We start from the raw sequence: 17,784 nt of genomic DNA, 5'->3' as shown, positions 1-17,784 counted from the left end.
GTATCAGAGTTGTGTGTGGTGGGACAATATCAAGGAGGCAGAAGGTGACAAGTGGGGGTCCTATAGGACTCTGTGCTGGGACCTGTATTGTTTAACCTTTATATCAATGACATTGTCATTGAATTGCAAGGGGATATTCAGTTGTTTGCAGATCATGTGAAGCTCGGAAGGGTTATTAGTAATAGTGCAGATGTGGCAGCCCTGCAAGAGAATTTGAATAAACTAGACTGATTGGCAAATGAATGGGCTTGTCAGTTTAATGAAGCAAAATGTAAAGTCTTGAAGTCTGGGATACATCGATGGGAGGAGATGTACTAGATGAAGCAGGGGAGACAAGAGATCTGGGGGTGATGATTGATAGAAAACTGAAATTCAGGGAACAGAGCAAAGGTGGTGGAGGTAACCCAGAGTATTGCAGCAATATGAGAAGGATGCTGACCGACAGAGATAAAAGAGTTATCGTTCCATTGTACAAGACCCTGATCAGACAACACTTAGACTATTGTTCTCATGTTTGGTTGCTGGGATTTGAAAGGGATAAACTAACTGTGAAAAGGGTATAGAGGCAGATAATAAAGATGATTTCAGGACTGTAAAATGTTAGTTATGAGGATCGGCTGAGGGAATGTGGACTGCAGAGTTTGGTAGACAGGAGGAGCAGAGGTGATATGATTGAGACTACTGTTGAGAGGTAGTTATAGGGTTGACACTGGGGAGTTCTTTCGCTTGGTGGAACAGTGGAAAGGAGCGATGACAATGGACCATCCCTGGAAGTTACAAAAGGAAGCTGTGAAAAAGAGGGTGAAGAGTCGTTTCTTTGCATGGAGGGTGGTTGAACTATGGAATGCATTGCCTGATAGAGTGGTGAGAGAAAGAATGGTCAATGAGTTCAAGGAGTAATATTATAGACTGTGTTTCCTAGGAAGGACCTCCCACAATGAGTCTTGACTCCATGGAGGCCTGAATAATAATAATTTGAAATATCATATAAAAGAAATAATTGAATATGAAAGAATAACTCTACTGAATGCAAATGGTATATGGATGACAGATGCAGAAGAGACTGTTCAACTAATGAGTGCCCATTCTACTAAGGTCTATCAATCAATCTAGTGTATGCAACATTGAGTTCAATTCTACGTCTTTACTGGATGAAAAAAAATCAGGTGTATGAGGAGACACTAGAGCAGTTGCACTGAATGAATAAGAATTCAGCAATACAGATCAATGGATGTCGCTACGGATGCTAAAAGAACGGTCAAAGGAACAGCCAGTTCAGTGAACAGACTATAGGCGTCTCAGAACAGGGAAAATTCCAAAGCAGCGGAAAGAATGTGTGATAATCCCCCATTACACGAGGATGGTACAAAGACTGATCTAATCATCAACTATCAGTATCTCTGCAGTGGTGGTTGGTGAAGATTTTGGAAGTTGGTAAAAGTTCGCATACAGAAATAGGTTGACAGAGAATCTATACTATACCATGAACAGCATGGATTTATTAACGTTAATTCATGTTTGAGCAACTTCCTCACATTTTATAATAATGTTACCACTGAGTTAGCATACAGCATGTAAGACTGTTGCATAAATTGTAGAATATGGGACTGGATTATAAACTATTGACATGGATAAGAGGAGGGTTGACTGACAAATCAAAGTGGTACATGGGAGTTGCGAGTCTGCAAGATTTAAGGTGATCAGTGATGTACCACAAGGATCAGTCCTTAGTCCACTGTTATTCAATCTTCACATTAATGACATTGAGAAGGATATCACAAGAGACATACAGCTATCCGCTGATAATGGAAAGATACCGAGTGATCAGGAATGCAGCTAATATTCAGCACTTGCAGAATGATTTCAAGAGGCTGGAATTATGAGCATGTGAAAATGGCTGTCAATTCAATGTTAGTAAATGTAAAGTTATGTATTTTGGTGCAACACGACACACTAGGGATCTTGGAGTTTTAGTCGAGAGGAAGTTGAAGTTCAAGGGCCATATAGAAAAGATTGGAAATACAAATCAGAGGATAATTGCAAGGCTGACACAAACCTTGACATGTAAAGATAGGTAGTTGTGTTACCTCTTTACGAGGCCTTGATAAGACCTCACTTGGATTATTGTGCACAGGTCTGGTCTCCTGGTTTCCATGGTGATTGTGATACAGTAGAGAGTGCAAAGGAGAATTAAAGATATCCAGATTGTGGAATACAGATAATGAAGAGAGAATGACAATTTGTACACTGCATACACTAGCAAAGGAGAAAAAGGAGTCGTATTTTTCATTTCATGAAGTGGACGAGACAGCATCCATGGAAGATGAAAATGAATGCAGTAAAGAATGGACCGAGAGCTGGATTTTTCTCTCGTAGAGTGGTGCATGATTGGAATAGATTACCGTTGGAGGTGGTGTGAATGAATTGAAGAAAAGATATGACAGCTGATGGTGATATATGACCTCCCACAATAAGTCCTTGCCTTCATGAACATCTCTCTCAATAATAATAAAAATATAATCTGCACAGATCATTAGAAAGAGTCATGGTGATGTTATAAAAATGCAACTTGCTGCGCAGATTTTTACCCAATTAATACATTAATAATTTCCTACTGTATGTAGGTTGTTTTTTTTTTAAAACTAATTTCTTAAATTTATTTACTACTTTAACTTTTTGCTGTCAGAAAAAATTATGTTACCCACAAACTGCAGTACAATCATAATCAAATTCCTGATGCAAAACTGAATAACTGAATTCATAGCTAAAGTAATAACAAACGCATTGAAAAAGGTCAATATTCACGCACCAATTTCGAAGTAGTCATAATATGAAAGCTAGTTCCGGTAGAAAACAAGGGGCATACATTATATTATTACGAGACGCCTCCAAGGAGTCCAGATTCAAGGGAGGGCACATACTCTACAACTCTACGTTTCCACCACTCAATCAACAAACCGCATCATCTGCACCAATGCCATCTACTACCCACCACCACCACTAGTATTTTCACAGACAATCACAAATATCCACCATGCCTGTGGCAGGATTTGAATCTGCAGCCTTTTGGCTGGAGAGTGGATACACTAACCATTCAGCCAACCAGACCGGGTTGGCCGAGTGGTCAATGTTATCATGTACAGTAGTACATGATAAACTGACATCATCACTAACTTCTTACCAACAATTTTCCTCTAAATTAATCTGTTATCCATTGAGACTGCAATATTATCAATTCTTATATTTGTCATCTAAGGCACTTTTTACTGTGTTAATCAACATAGATCTTGGTCTACCTCTGGGTCTTTTTCCTGCCATTCTGAAAAATGGCTGTTTTGCTAACTTTTCCTATCCCATTCTATTTAAGTAACCATACTACCTGAGATTACATCTGCTAACACATTCCTGAATGCTAACAATGTCCAAGTTCTTTCCTAATATCCATATTTTGAATGATACTGCCATTGATGCAATCTGTTCATCCACCTAATTTTTCTCAGGACTCTCATATCTGTAGTCTTCAGTGTTTGAGCAACTGTTTTATTTCGAACCCAACTCTCAGATCCATACGTTACAATTGGTTTGAACACCATCTTGTATACAGCTGATTTAGTGTTTTGACTCATTTCTCTCTTATTCTATAATTTTTTTATTCAGCTGACTTCCCACAATACCAGCTTTGCTAATCCTGCTGTCTATTTCCATATTTAATTTGCCATCTTATAATCAGCTACAAAACATATATAATAAAATAAATAAAAATGATTACATAATTTTAGCAGGAGATTTAAATGCAAGAATTGGAAACACGAAAATTAATAATAATATAGGAATACATGGAGAACACACTCTAAACAGAAATGGTAAAAAATTGATTGACTTGGTAGTTTATAATAACCTAAAAATAATGAATTCCTTCTATAAACATAAAGACATACATAAATATACTTGGGCAGCAAGAGGATGGAAATCAATATTAGATTACTTCATATTAAATGAAAAGACATCAAAATTTTCACTAGATGTTAGAGTTCACAGAGGATATGAAATAAGCAGTGACCACTTCCTTGTTAAAATAAAATTAAGATTAACACCTAAATGGCTACAAGTAACAAGAACAGAAAGAAAAATTGAAACATTTGTTTATAAAACTAGACTATTGAATGACTTCTTTGTTCATATAGCCATTGTACATTTGTGCCAGTATCTAGATAAAATAAAACAAAATGAAGAAATAGAAATAGAATGGCTTAATATAAAAACGATACTAAATGCAGCAGCAAACGAAAGCTTGGAAAAGACCAAAAAATTCAATAAAAGAAAAAAACTGAAGATCTGGGATGATACAATCAAAGAAATAATCAAAAAGAAAAAAGAAGCCTATCACAAATGGTTAAGCAGCAAAAGATTAGAAGATGAAATAGAATATAAAAGAATAAGAGCCATAGCTAAAAGAGAAGTCAGAAAAAGACAGAGAATCATGCAATAAATTTGTTTCTAATTTAGAACATGATTTATATAAAATAAGACCCAATGTATAAGATTTTGAAACACCTAAATGCAGATACCAAAGAAAATATAAAATTAAACACTGAATTGAAATTAGAAGAATATCTAAATTACTACACAGAACTGGGGACAGACAAATATTTTAAAAAAGACAACTGGCAAACAATTAACGAAGAAAAGGAAATAACTGAAGAAGAATTAGAAATCAGCCTGAAAGAAACAAGAAACGGAAAATCACCTGGAGAAGATAAGTTAGGTTCAGAACTATATAAATATGCAGGAACAAGATTCAAAGGAAGACTCTTATTTATTTTAAATAAAATTTACTCAACTGGTATCCCCCAAATAGAATGGAAAAAAAGCAATTGTGATTCCTATCTTTAAGAAAGGTAATAGAGATGACCCTAAAAACAATAGAGGTATCAGTATGCTAAATTCATGTTACAAAATATATAGCAGAATCTTAAATAACAAACTAATGAAATATTCCGAAAACTTTATTCTAGAGGTACAAAATGGATTTAGAAAAGGACGATCATGTATAGACCCAGCCTTCTGCCTAAAATTAATAACAGAGAAAAGAAGAGAATATAATTTAGAAATACATATTGCATTTATTGACTTTGAAAATGCATTTGACAAAGTTAAAAAAAACATTATTTAGCATATTAAAAGAAAGACAAATACCAAATAATATCCTAAAAGCTGTCACAAGTATATATGAAAATAATCAAATACAAATAAGATTAAATTACAAGCTATCATATACAAGAGAGATAAACCAAGGGGTCCGACAGGGATGTCCCCTCTCAGCAACTCTTTTTAATATCTACTTAAATGAAATAATAATAAAATGGAGTAAAAATTTATATCAAGGAATTAAACTTTCACCTACAGTTAACTTAAACACTCTCCTCTTTGCAGACGACCAAATAATAATTACAAATTCTGAAGATAACTTACAGTAAGCTATTTTAAATCTAAATGAGATATCCAAAGATTATGGTATGATAATATCAACGGAAAAATCAAAAACTATGGCCTTTAAAGGACAAGATCCAGCAAGAACTAAAATAGTATTAGATAACAAGATCTTAGAACAGGTGAATTCATTTAACTACCTAGGATGTATGATCACTTATGAAAATGAAAAAGATATAAACATAAAAATTGCAAAATATTTAAAAATAACAGGAGTAATTAACTCTATATTTAAACCTAAACCTAGTTCAAAAACAAACCAGGCTAAAAGTATACAATACATTAGCCCCATCGGTCTTAATGTATGGAAGCAAAATCTGGACAATAAAACAAAAAGACAAACAAAGATTGACAACAGCAGAAATGAAGTTTATGAGAAAAACTGCAAAGTATACCCTATTTGATCACAAAAGAAACGAAGATATTATGAAAGAATTAAACCAAGAACCAGTAACTGAAAAAATTAAAAAATATAAACATAAATGGATGGAACACGTTCAAAGAATGAAAACAGAAAGATTACCAAAACAAGCCTTAAAGTACAAGCCATTAGGAAAAAGAAAACCAGGACGTCCTCTTAAACGATTCAACGATGACTTCTAAGGCCGGAACAGGCCATACTAGGCCTAAATCCTTGATACGTATGATGATGATGAATTTGCCATCTTCACTAAACATTGTGCCTAAATAGCTGAAAAGTTTTACTTCTTCTGCAAGTTCTCCATTCAGAATGCAGTTCATGTTTTCAATGTTTCTGCCTATTTTCATTGTATTTTTATTGTTGATTTTCATACCAAATTTATCATAGCAGTTATTCAATTTAGTCAGAGAATCCTGTAGTCTTGTACTGGATTTATTTAAAAGTATGTTATCATCTGCATAAAGTAAAGAGCTGAGATTAACATATCTAATTTTGATATCAGGATGAATATCACTTTCCTTCATAAGGAGGAAAGATATCAAAATTGGAGATAATGTGCACCTTGTCTCACACCTGATTTAACATTAAACCATCTTCCTATACTTCATTCAATTGCAAGTGTTGATATGCTTAAATATGGACTAATTACTGCTTGATATAATGTTCCATTTACACCATATAACTGTAGTTCTCAACAGCTTTTGTCTTGGCACCTTGTCATATGCCTCTTCCAGATTTTCAAAAATTAAATACAGGTCCTTGTTGTACTCTCATTACTTCTCCACTATTTATTGTAAAGTGAAAATTTGATCCTGACAACCTTTGTTTGGCCTGAATCTGGAGCTAACGTCCAGAGCTCACCATGAAGTTCAGATTTTTCTATCCTTGCAGACCTCACCATATGCCTCTCTGGCTGAATCAATCAATGTTTTCTTCAGGGTTTGGTTCATGTTTTCAATCTCTCTCATTCTTTCTTGATTAATGTTTATGTATTTAAGTCTACATTTCGCCTCTGAAAGCTGCTCAACTTTGATTGGCTTTAAAACTTTCTTACTCTTCTTTTCAATATGAAATTCAATTATATCCTGCTCAATGCTAAATGGTGACCACTTCCAATTTCAACTCCTCTGTATACTTGTGTGTCCTGAACCAGTGGGAAAAAATCTTGCTGTCAACAATAACAGTGAACAACACTTTTATTTCTTGCATTTTCTCTTGATGTGTATTTGTGTACTTTTTTTATGCTGGAATATGGTGTTAGTAATAAGTAGCCCATATCCTGATCAGAAAACCAGCAGGTACTTACCATTATTATTGGCTTTGTTCTTTTCACCAAATTTTCTCAGAACATTTGTTTGTCTATTAATCATTTCCTACTCTGCTCTTTAGATCTCCAATAAGGACCAACTTTTTCTTTTTTAATGTGTCTCTACATTCTCTAATGCCATGAAAAATTCCTCCACTCTACTTCCTTAGTACAACCTTCTATGGAATAATAGGCAGAAATGCATCTCATTGTCCAGTTCCCCATTCTGATATTTACCTACATCACACATGGGGAATAAGTCGAAAACAAAATGTCACATTTGGAAGTTGTCTAACAGTTTGTTTAATAAGGGTATGCAGACCAACAGCAAATAGGTTTAAGGAAACCTATGATAGTTATTGTGTTAATGGAGAGGGTGGATCTCTCTCAATGAGTCTTTTGACTCCATGGAGTGCCTATATAAATAATAATATTTCCTGCCATACAGTACAATCAACATACGAAATATTTATTCTAATCAATTTGATAGATATCATGTATCAAAGTTAGTATTGTTCTGATTGCACTTGGAAGTTAACTTTTAATCATATCAATATTTATGATTTGGATCTTTTCCTCCGCCCTGACAAAAATGTTTCAATTCTGAAAATTATGCAGAATAAACATAAACATCTTTAAAAGTTGCAGGGATTTCAGAAATATGTGCAATTATATAAATGTCGCATATCATTCATGGAAAGGATAACATTTCTTTTAGGAGAATGACACAAAGAATTTACTCGTAATTTATCTACAATTTTGCAAATTTGTAAGCCAAACAGTAGTATTTACGAGTGTGCTGCGAAGTTGTGATAATCACCATGTAGGCATTAAGGTAGAACCATGTAACTTAATCATTATTCTACATGTTTCCCACAAAGTGTTATACACTTGTTACAACGCTGCTGCATCATTTGCAATCCTCTGAGAAAAAAAAGTCTTTCCCTTGTTGCACAAACCAGTCATTTTTGTTCTAGGTGTTTATTAGAACTTTTCAGCCACCCCCCCCCCCCTTGTATATAAATAGAGGCTACTTGGTTTCGGGGAATGGCAACACACACTAACAAAATCACACCACTTTATAACACACATGCCTTATACCCGAGGGAACATTCGCAAGGGTGGCTACATCATTCGAAACAAAACTGACTTAAGGCTTATTTTACTATAACCACTTCTGACTGAAGAAAAGAGGGGGAAAAAACTCGATATTTCTTTCTTTGTTGTTGAGTAAGAAATAAAAATACTTGATAAACAACCAGAAGCCAAAAAAAAAAAAAATTCTCCGGCTCACTATCTCCCTAAAAAAATAAATTAATAAATAAACGCACTATCAAAATTTATTTTCACTTACTTATGTTTCATAACGATGAGTGGGGTAGCCATGACACGTATTCTCGAACCAGAGATTTGCTGTTCAAGTAAATTGTAATAAGTTCACGAGAACGATTTGTTAGTGCATTGTTGGGTCTTTATTTAATTATTCTAAATTTCATATTATAATGAGCAATTTTTAATAATCATATCTATAACCTAAGAACAACGGCCCGCCCAGGTTACGATACCCCTATAGTTAACGGCGGCCGGTGAAAATTTTAAGTGGGGGTGCTCCATCTACAAAAAAAAAAAAAAAAAAAAAAATATTTTTTTCCTAATCAATAACGAATTCATTAATAAATAAATTTACATATTAAAAATATTTCATCCTCACCACGAACAAACACCAATAATAAAATATTCGTATCAATAGCAATGACAAGTGCAAAGGAATATCGGTGTTAGATATCGCAGTGAATTTGTTTCGTGTAACGATAATTGAAAAAATATTATTCTTTTCATATTTTCAACAGTGACACTCGTCATAATTCAGCCTTGTATCTATAATAAATAAATAATTATATGTTATTTTAACGAAATAAAATAAGATTTACAAAAAATAGTTCACCAGGCACACGCACCAATAATAAACGTTTCATATCTCACAGAAATAAGGCAGTAAGCTTACTAAAAATACACAAATTACAGAATTTCCCAGAAATTATACTAAAAATACACTGCCGTTTGAGCAGTAAGGCCTTATTGAGCAGTTATTACAGTTGGGAATGACGTAACGTGGAATGATAGGGGAAAACGTATATCGGCATTAGATTGCAGTGCATTTGTTTCGTAATCTAAAGCATTAATCGAACAATTCCAATTATTAACTATTCAATCAATGTCAAAACATAAGTTGTAACCTTTAACATGTTGTACTGCATTTATATAATGTTGTAAGCATTGTTATTATTTATAAACACAAACAAATTTTAATTTTTTCATTTTTTCCTTCGCAGTGTCGCAGTGCTTATGTATGGACCGCCACTGTTCATTACACACTAAAGACAACGGAAATTCAAAAAGGAAGAACAAACACAATTTAGTATGGAAAGAAGTATGCTTGGTATCACAAGACTGAATCACAATAAGGAATATGTCGATAAGAAATCAAACCAAAGTCTCTGACGTCATAGGAAGAGTGAAACATCTGCAGTGGTAATGGGCTGGGCATATTGCTTGAAGACAAGATCAACGATAATTATTATTATTATTATTATTATTATTATTATTATTATTATTATTATTATTATTATTATTATTACATAACACCTACAGGGAGTCCAGAGACTCATCGAGGGAGGGCATCTACTCTACAAGTTTCCGACTCCACCAATAGCAACTACTTTCATCATCTACACCAACGCTATCCACCTCCGACCACCACCACTAGTATTACCACAGAGAATCACAAACATCCATGCCTATGGAGAGATTCGAGCCCACAGAGGCTGAAGAGCAGATACGATAAGTAATCAATCAGCCAGGCTGGCCGAAGCAAACGAAGTACTGGATTGGATTCCACGAGAGGAAAAACGACCACGACGCAGACCTAAATCATGGTGGATTGATGATATCATGATTTTCAGATTATGTGTGTGTGTGTGTGTGTGTGTGTGTGTGTGTGTGTGTGTGTGTGTGTGTGTGTGTGTGTGTGTGTGTGTGTGTGTGTGTGTGTGTGTGTGTGTGTGTGTGTGTGTGTGTGTGTGTGTGTGTGTGTGTGTGTGTGTGTGTGTGTGTGTGTGTGTGTGTGTGTGTGTGTGTGTACAGTAGCGAACAAATTAATGCCAACACTGACATTTCAAAGAAAAATTTTAATTTTGCAAGAAAATAAGTAAAAAAATTACACTCCAATAAGTGTTCACTTGAGTGTGGACTCTTCCAACAAAGAACACATTTTTCTTATATCTGAATCTCGAAATCATACTTTTATAATGGATTGTATTAAGTCATCCTTTGTATCAAAACTTTATTTGTCAAGTCTCTTTTTCACTAAGGCCCACAAAGTTTCTCATAGGTTAATTTAGAGGACCTCTTTCACTTTTGTTGAAGTGTGGCATACAGCGAAATCCTGTTGGAAGATGAGTTCCTTGGCTTTCTAAATCTGTGTGGCCACTCGTTTCTCCAATATTTTTATATATTAGTCACTTTTCATCATACCTGTAAAACAATTCCGAAACATCTTTTTAGCTGGATGTTTAGGAGCTTGTTGAAGGTGGGCTGGAGAAGTCTACTCAGCCACTGATTAGCCAACATGGGGTACTCGCTCTCCTTGTACAAAGAAATGGCTCTCATTTGAAAATATGACCTTCCACTTCTCAACAGTCCAATCTTTGTACACTTTTGCCAATGAAGCCTCATTTTCTGCATAGCCTTTGTCAACAGTTGTTTCTTTTTTGGTCTCTGGGCAGTCCTCCCTGCTTCCAACAATCTTGAGTGGACTGTCTGTCAGAAATTTTAGTACCACTAGCTGCCAAGTCTCTATTTAAGTCTACAGCCGAAAATCTTGGATTCATTTTGCTTTTCCTACTTAATAAACAATCCTGAGTAAGTGTAGTTATCCTTTCCCCCAATATTTTCCTATTTTCTCAGGGCAAAAGGTACCTGTCTCCTAAACTTCTTTAAAATCGCATTGACAGTACCCAAACTAACACCACACTCATTGCAATTTGTCTTTGAGACATGGATGTGTGCCTAGAAAGAGTACATATTCTGAATGCTTTCTTGGAATTGTATCTATTTTATAGCTACACAAAATGAATAACACACTATGAATGCCAACTTCTTTACACTAGTAAAAATGCGCAACACTATTAATCAGCATCACAGAGACAGTTAAAATACATATCACTCAACTAAAATTGTGAAGTAAAACAAGAACCGATAATAGTAAACCAAAACAAAAATTTTTGTGAACTGAAACAAAAATCAAACCAAAAACATAACAAAAACATCGGCTTGTTCAGATTAATTTTTTTCGCGCCGACTTGAGGAACTTTTTCTAAGCCTTTTCTCGACCGGTTCCCGAGTTAGTCGATCTCTAGTCGAAAACCGGCTAGCGGGTTTTTTCTCCTGGTAACTCAGGTTTTTCCTCCTGTAAACTCAAGAATATCGGCCGTCGAATCCACACTATATTCAGAGATTGAAAATATTGTGTTAGGGTTAGGGACAACGAGATGGCGACACCTATTAGCTGCCTTCTTCACTGCATACCGATTAATTAGTGATAGCCTTGGGCAAGCTATCTCTGATTGGCTACCAGTGGAGATTGAACTGCCTATTCAGTCTCCAAAAGTTAGATAGGGCTGAAACGGCCTTGCCTACTCCCAATATGGGACCAAAAATTCGTTAACTGATTTATATATATATATATATACATTTGTGACAGTGATACTCCAGGGCCATTATCTCGTCCGTGTAGTAGTTCTCAGTAAAATCTGAGAAATACCCTTCTACAGCTGCAATCACCTCTTGATTCGAAGAAAAATTACCAGCGAGGAAGAGTTTATGTTTTGGGATGAGATAGAAGTTAGAGGGAGCCAAATCTGGGGAACAGGGTGGAAGTTCCAACAATTCATAGTGCAGATCCCTTAATTTTCCCATTGCCAAAACACCTTTGAAGGCAGGTGCATTGTCCTGATGAAAGATGATTTTTTTCTTGTACAAACCGGGTCTTTTCTCACGAATTTTTTCATCTAGTCTGGTTAAAATGGGAATAATATTCCCCTGTTATTGTTTTACCCTTTTCAAGATAATTAATAAACAAAATGCCTTTACCATCCCAAAACAACAATGCCATGATCGTGTCTTCTTTGGCGTTGAACAACCGGCATCTGTTTTGATTGCTGATTGGATTTTGGTGTGTACTGATGAATCCAAGTCTCATCCATAGTAATAAATCGACGCACAAAATAAGTTTTATTCTAGGTTAGAACGCTCCACGCACTGTTAAGAGATTTTCTTACGAGTGCGTTTTTGATCTGAGCGGCACCCGCCTTGCGTAAAGCTTTTTCATTTGCAATTCTTCATTCAAAATGTATCCTACACGTTCTTTTGAAATGAATATAGTGTCAGCAATTTCACTGACTTTGACTCGCTGGTCATCCAATACCATATCGTGCACTGATCAATGATTTGTGGTATTGTTACACTTTTTGGAAGTCCTTCACATGGATGAACTTCAAGGCTGCTACGGCCACGGTTAAACTCAGCAGCCCATTTCTTAATTGTCGAAAACGAAGGTTTAGAGTGCCCATAAACTTTTTTGAACTTCGAATGAATTTCTTTTGGAGTTAAACCTTCTTTTACAAAGAATTTTATAACCGCACGATACTCAATTTCATCTATTTCAAGGGATACAGAGAACAGATTAGTTTCCCACAGCTGTATAAAAACAACTACTTGATAGAATGACTTCCAATTTCACTGATGCTTATGACAGATGTACCAACTTAGAAAAAAAAATCTTGCCGATCGTGTTGTCATTTATGGTTGAGGCCGCGAACCTTTCCCACCACCCACATATATATATATTCTTATATTATACATGTATATATATATATATAGAGAGAGAGAGAGAAGTGTACTATGCAAACATAAACAGAAAAAAGTTACATTATACAATATTCATTAGGTTTTGTAACAAAATGAAACAAAGACAAGTTAAACAGCACTATTCATGGTTTATGTTTCATGCATGACACTGTATTATTGAATATAACGAATCTGATAGAAATCATTACCTATAACCAGTGCTTTTTTTTTCTGGGGGTACGCAACAGCAAGTAGTACCGGCACCTTTTTTCTCAAGTTTTTAAAAATGTGCGATTTATTGACAGCAAAATGTATTATAAATATTCCAGTACATGGTACTATGTTCACGAATTAAATTTTCAGTTTTGATTACTCCTATTGTAAGCAACCGGAAACAGGAAGTTGTGTTCACTTTCGATTGCTTCCAGTATCAGTTTATCAGTTCTATATTCACTCTGCAACAGGCAGGTGTTCACGTGAGTTTTGAATTAATCTAAATTAAATCAGTGCAATCATTGTTCAAAATGAGTAAAATAAGTAGTTACTTTATGCCAATGAGAAAAAATAGGAAGTCTGAAGAAGTAGAAATTATTGAATCTACTTGTGATACTGTAAAACAGAAAATAGCACCGAAAATACACTTCGTGACGAGGATCACGAAACCAGAACCGAAGATCCACGTGGTCAAAAGGAAGAAGATTCTGATAATGATTGGCCCCAATATTGGACTATTTTGCAGAAAAATGCGAGAGAAACAAGTGTCTATATATCTAGAATAAAATGTTGGACTGTAAAGTGTGTCGTGATGTCGCCAGTCTTGCCGTCGATAAACACATGGGAACGAAAATTTCAGCGGAGTGGGCAAATGTAAAATCTGTCATTTTGGAGAATCTCACAAACAACAGTTAATGTTATTAAGAAGAAGATTTACAATCATAAGGAGAGTGCAGCGCACAAAACGTGCCAACAAAGCGAGACAACGAGGGTATATTAGAGGATATGCTAAAAGTGTGGAAGTTGCTGTAATAACATCTTCATGGAGTGGCACCTTTTTTCTCCGAAAAAAAGCACTGCCTGCAACTAATAATGCATACTTATTTTGTTCAACATAGTTTCCTCGTTTCTGTAGAAAAATATTCTTTAATCAGATTTTTGTGTTTATTTGGTTTGGCTTCATTTCTGATTGATAAAGAGGTGAATGGGGAAATATTGATGAAAAATTACGAGTTATTTTAATTGAAATGGGGCCTGTTCAAAAGAAAAATATAATATATCCCAGAGATACATATGGTCGTAAATTTGGCGACACGTATTATAATAGAAAATTGGAAAACGGGAGTTCGTGCCAAGAACATGGCTCACTTATTCCGAAACTTAAAATTATGTTTTTTAATTTTGCAGCAAACTTTTCGCACCTATTGAATCAATGAGACTAGTTTAACTCGCATGAAAAATTTCTTAAAATGGAAAGAACTTGATAAAAATTTAAAATACAAAACTACTATTGATTGCCAGACTCAAAGCATGTATGAAATGGAAAAGAAACATTGGACGAGTGTTTTAGAATGCTTGATTGAAATTATAATATTCCTGGGTAGCCAAAATTTAGCTTTTCGCGGATCACCTGATAAATTATATGAAAGGAATAACGGCAATTTTTTAAAATTAGTCGAACTGTTTGCGAAGTTTGATCCCGTTATGGAAAATCATGTTGAAAGGGCCCTACAACGAAACAATAGATTACACTATTTGAGTAAAGACAGTCAAAATGAAATAATGGAAACTTTAAGTAACGCAATCAGGGATACAATTTTATTATCAATTCGAAAATCTAAATATTATTCCATAATTTTAGACTGCACACCTGATGCAAGTAAAACAGAACAAATGACCATTAATATTCGCTTTGTTTCCTGTGACAATGGAATTGTCAAGATCAGGGAAAACGTTTTAGGTTTTGCAGATATATTAGATTCCACAGGACGTGGTTTACGTGCAGCAATAATGGAACAACTGGAAAAATGGAACATTCCCATTGAAGACATGCGAGGTCAAGGGTATGACAATGGGCAAATATGAAAGGGAAAAAATATGGGCTCCAAAATTTGCTTTTGTACAAAAATCCTCGAGCTTTTTACGTGCCATGTGCTGCTCATACTCTAAATGTAATCATTAACGATGCAGCGAAATTGAATGCATATACAATTAGGTTATTTGCAATTATTCAAGAAATATACAATTTTTTTCATTCTCTTACAAACGTTGGGCAATCCTTTTAAAGTTCGTAAAACGTTTAACATTGAAACAGCCATCAGAAACGCGATGGGAAAGTAAAATTAATGCAATCCGCCCTCTACGATATCAGTTAGGAAAAATTTACGATGCACTTTTTGAAATTTTAAATAATGAAAATCTTAATAAAGAAACTCAGCATGAAGCACAAACGTTATGAGCTAAAATAAAGGACTACAAATTTCTTTGCTCTCTTATAACTTGGCATGATTTACTTAACAGAATAAACCCTGTAAATAAAATGCTTCAAGACAAAATTATGAACATTAAACTTGCTTTAGAATCTATCGAAAACTTAAAAATATTCTTACAAGAGTATCGATTAGATACAAATTTTAAAGAAGTTCTAAAAACGGCAAAAGAACTGAGTGAAGAGGTGGATGGAGAATAAGAATTTAAAACTGGTACGGAAGTTCGACGACGGAAGAAGCCACGACAATTTGACTAAGAGCATGACGACGAAACGCCACATCTCCAGAAGATAAATTTAGAGTGAATGTGTTTTATACACTTTTAGACGTTGCAATGTGTACGTTAATAGAACGTTTTGAACAACTGAAAACATATTATGATAATTTCAATTTCTCGTATAGATTACTACAAATTAATAATGAAGATTTACGAAAAAATTGTGACGATTTAGAGATTCTCTTGAAGGACAGTGACAATAAAGATGTAAATGCAATAGAACTATATGACGAGTTATGTGCTTTCCGGGATATTTTTCGGAAGGATAATTTAAATATTGAAAACCCTTTCGATATTCTTAATTTTATTGTGTCCAATAATTTATCTTTCCCTAACTTTTCAATTGCTTTAAGAATACTATTAACCTTACCTGTTAGTGTAGCGAGCGGTGAACGTTCCTTTTCCAAGTTGAAATTGATTAAAACCTACTTAAGAACAAGTATGTCACAAAAAAGGCTTGTTAGTTTGGCGTTAATAGCTATTGAAAATGATATATGTGGGGAATTAGACGTTAAGACCATTATTTCTAATTTGCTGAATATGAAATCAAAAACCCTAAAATTTTAATTAAAAAACTTCAACCATATTTATGTAATTTAATTTATTTTCTGTTATTCTGTAAAGATGTTATTTATTGAATACTTATATTAAATGTTCTAATTATTTCTGAATTCTTTTCTTATTTTCTCATATATCTTGAGTTTCTCTTATTTTCCTAAAAGATAGTTCCACTTATAAAAATTATTAAAAATTTTTTACAAGTAACTTGTAAAAATTTGAGTAACTTGTAAAATGAAGAATTTTTTAAACTTTAGTTCAAATATATTTTAACTTTAATTAAAATTCATTTTAATTTTGTTAGCGATTCGGGTCGGTGAGAAGGCTATAATCCCTGTATCATTATATTCAACGATTAAAGTGAAGTGGCTTTATCAAAATTTGCTTTAACTTTTGAGAATTTTTTTGAATATTCGGGTTTTTAATGATTATTCTGCCTAACCAACACTCCCGGTTCGATACATTTAGCGAACCAACGTGTAGCTGTTCTGTCAAAATTTATTTAAGAAATTTCAAATAATTTATTTTTATTATCATAAAAGAACCACACACGCCCGGATCGTTACAGGGGCGCTTAGATGGAAATTACATGCGGGTGACAAAGACCCTAGCGCCGGCTCTGCCTATACCCGCATAAATATCTAAGAGGTAATATGTTTACTATTGTATGTTTATTGCACATTGCAAAATCCTTGTATTTCTTTCTATTTTAAGTGTATTACTTGATTCTGAGTCGAAACTAAAATTTTCGGTGTACATTTGAATTTGCCCAACAATTCCATTTTTGTAAGAATAATTGTACGGCGAAGTTGATTTTACATGTCGTATTTCACGAGTTAAAATTTGCATTTTTTTTTTTTTCACACATTCAGACTAAGTTTATTTTGGAACCAATTTCTTCTTTTAAAAGGTCAGCATTCACCATAGGTTGCATTTATTCGGCTGTGTCCGAAGAGAAAATGAGAACTGCAACATCCGCTGAAGCGTTTTATTTTACTGTTTAGTATTAGATCGCAGAAGTCAATTAATTAAAAATACTAAATGAAATTTGTCCTAGGACAGAGCCTTTTGGTATACCACAACTAACTTTTTTAAATAGCTGTAGCTGTTATTTATTTTTATAGTTTGTGATCTGGCATTTAAATCATTTTATGACAGTACTTCGTATTCCTATGATTTTCAATTTTTTTTATTAAAATTTCACATGACAGTGTCAACAGCTTTTTGTATAGCTAAAAATCTGTTAACGTTAGTTTATAGTAATCCAGGGAGGTATAACTCTATCTGTCAAGTTCAGCAACATAATTTTGAGCAATAAGTTTGAGTTCACAGAAAAATTTAG

General features: G+C 34.2%; 1 protein-coding gene across 1 annotated transcript in view; it reads right to left on the bottom strand.

The window, feature by feature from the left end:
• Positions 1–8,701, bottom strand: part of LOC150097078 (uncharacterized) — a 123,476-nt gene extending 114,775 nt beyond the window's left edge. Inside the window, exon 1 of the mRNA XM_090408305.1 lies at positions 8,572–8,701. The gene's annotated coding sequence lies outside the window, so the exon portion shown is untranslated. The remainder of the gene's footprint in view (positions 1–8,571) is intronic.
• Between the last annotated feature and the right edge of the window lie 9,083 nt (positions 8,702–17,784).

This window comes from Typopeltis vanoorti, chromosome 18 (assembly GCF_054136105.1).
Source record: "Typopeltis vanoorti isolate ZY-2024b chromosome 18, IOZ_Tvanoo_1.0, whole genome shotgun sequence".
NCBI classification, from domain to species: Eukaryota; Metazoa; Arthropoda; class Arachnida; order Uropygi; family Thelyphonidae; genus Typopeltis; species Typopeltis vanoorti.
The sequence above is the reverse complement of the archived record's forward strand: the minus strand, read 5'-3'. Positions and strand labels throughout refer to the sequence as shown.